The sequence below is a fragment of the Terrapene carolina genome, unplaced genomic scaffold, assembly GCF_002925995.2.
Source record: "Terrapene carolina triunguis isolate 2854851 unplaced genomic scaffold, T_m_triunguis-2.0 Scaffold184, whole genome shotgun sequence".
Classification (NCBI taxonomy): Eukaryota; Metazoa; Chordata; order Testudines; family Emydidae; genus Terrapene; species Terrapene triunguis.
In genome coordinates this window covers 1095-3836 of record NW_020664535.1, presented here as the reverse complement: position 1 = coordinate 3836, position 2742 = coordinate 1095, and the positions used below count along the sequence as shown (strand labels likewise).

General features: G+C 47.6%; 1 pseudogene; it reads left to right on the top strand.

The window, feature by feature from the left end:
* The first annotated feature begins 810 nt into the window (after positions 1–810).
* LOC112114406 lies at positions 811–1746 on the top strand (annotated as a pseudogene).
* The last annotated feature ends 996 nt before the right edge of the window (positions 1747–2742 follow it).

Sequence of the window (2742 nt, the reverse complement as noted above, 5' to 3'; positions counted from 1 at the left end):
ACATGTAAATCTGGAGTGATGCCGTTCCAGGCAATGTTATTGAATTAAGAACTTGTGCCTAAGAATGTATCTCATGTACTACAAAGAGGCAGTGGTTTTATTTGGACTTTCAGGAGTGGAGAAAATAAAAAAAGTATATATAATGAGACATTGAAATATGTTTATAAATAGCTTCAGTGCAGGACAGATGAATACAATGTCAGCTTTCAACCTGCTCTCACCATGTGTTTACACAGATCTCATAATAAAATGGGCCACACTCAGAAGTGGAGGGCCAGAAGGGAAGGTGGGAAGGTCACAACTGTAAAATCACACAGTGCTCAAGTAGGCTGTGGAATTCAAAGCCACAAGTCACCAATGTGGACAAGCGCTTAGCAGGATTCAAAGAGGGACTGGATGTTTATATGGGTAACCAGAAAATCCAATTAGAGAAGTGAGGATTGTTTCAAAAACTCTTGGATGGGCACGAAACCTTCCTGATTTGCACTGCAAAATTTCTCTAATTAGTGGGTGCAGGTTATTTCAAAACTGCCTATTGCAGGGCATCTTCCACTTCCTCTGAAGCATCTGGAACTGGCCACTGGCTACTAGTGTAAATGGACCATGGCTCTGATCCACTCTGGAAATGCCTATCTTCCTATTTGTTGTGTAAATCCAAGACTATGTTTTTGCTGATCTTCCTTGAGCTCCTGGGAGTCTCTAGACTTGCACGGAGAGCAGAAAGATGTCTCGCTAAATGTCATCCACTCTCCTGTCCTTTTTCCTTTTAGGAAGGAAAGTTCAGAACTCCTCAGACCTCCTCAGTACATTATGTCAGTTGTCAATGACACCAAATTCAACTCTGCCTTGTTCCTTCTCACCGGGATACCTGGGCAGGAAGACGTCCATCTCTGGATCTCTATCCCCTTCTGCTTAATGTATGTTATTTCCATAGTAGGGAATTCAGTCATTCTTTTCATTATAAAAACAGATCCGAGCCTCCATGAGCCCATGTACATTTTCCTTTCCATGTTGGCCATCACAGACCTTGCCTTATCGATATCGACCATGCCGACAACACTGCGCATATACTTGTTTAACTCTAGAGAGATCAGCCTCGATGCCTGTTTTGCCCAACTGTTCTTCATCCACATGCTTGAATGCATTGAATCCTCTGTGCTCTTGTTGATGGCCTTTGACCGCTTCATCGCAATCCGTGACCCGCTGAGATATGCTTCCATCTTAACCCTGCCAAGAATTGACAAGATGGGACTGGTTTGTGTGCTAAGAGGGGTGGCTATAATGCTTCCACTCCCTTTTCTCCTTCAACAGTTCTGATATTGTCAATCCAATATCCTCTCCCATTGCTACTGCATAAACCAGGATGTCATGAAGCTGGCTTGTTCGGATATCAGAATAAACAGCATCTATGGCTTGTCTGTTACACTCTTGACGGAGGGTCTGGACTCGCTGCTCATCTTTCTCTCTTATGTGATGATCCTCAAAACAGTGTTGAGCATCACCTCCCAAGTGGAATGTCTTAGGGCCCTGAACACCTGCGTCTCCCACCTCTGCGCCATCTTGCTCTTCTATACGCCAATGATCGGCCTGTCTGTGATACACAGATGGGGGAAGGGCACTTCTCCCTTGCTTAAGATTCTCCTGGGCTACATCTCCCTGCTTGTCTCACCCCTGATGAACCCAATCGTGTACAGCGTAAAAAGCAAACACCTTCGTGTGAGGATAATCAGGGTGTTCGTCAAGTGAAGGGTCAGTTCATCATCGAGCTCCAGTGCTGGTGACACGGGAGATGAAAAAAATGGGCCACCTATTCTATACTGGACCCTTAAATCCAAGATGACATGAGCTACTGATCTCCACTATGTAGAGACAGGTTCAATGTGGTTTAAGGCCTGGAGCAACTGGAGAGCAGATGGTGAGGGATGACAGTGCACTGGGGGAAGGAGACCAAGTCCGGCAGCAGCATGTAAAAAATGACTTTGTTTGTGGATAGCCAGGGGACGGATGGGATATTGGCCCATAAAGAGCCACATCAGTGGCTGATTTGACCTCAGAATTCCTCTCAGTACAGTCAATAAAGAGAAGGAATGTGGATGTTGTTTCCCATTGCCCTGGCCTTTCTCTCTCCCGTCTGTGGTTAAACATTCACAGGCCATGAAAAATGGTGCAGAGCTGTTCTGCTGTCACAGTCCTGGCCCTTCCCAAGCTCTCTGGGTGCAGTGTGATCCATGGGGGCTGCAGCAGCTGTGGTCAGGAGCTATTCAAGGGACCTGGACACCCAACCTTTCCCTACGCCCTCAGCCAGGTGTTTCAGACTGAGTCATGTCAGACACATGAGTAACACAGGAGCCCCAGGAGAAGCCATTCAGGCAAACCCCCTGCCCTGATTCATGGCTCTGCACACAGCACACCTCTGAGCCCACTCCCCACTGAGGCAGAGCAGAGTGGCGTGTGAGGGTCTGACACACAGGAGTCCTGGAAAGAGACTCATGCCCAGGTTCCCTCCATCCGCCCCACCATTTGTGTTGCCCCAGTAATGAAACGGAGTGGAAATAGTCCTCATCTCCCCAACAGAGGCACAGCTAGCACCTGTTCCAGTGACGTCCATTCACTGTAGGGTGAGCATCTTTTCAAAAGGGAAAAGCGGGACACAGGCAGATATCTTACCCCTTCTGTGGCCCCACCCATGCCCCTCTTCTTCCCCCTGGAGGCCCCACATTCTACTAATCCTCTTCTCCCTTG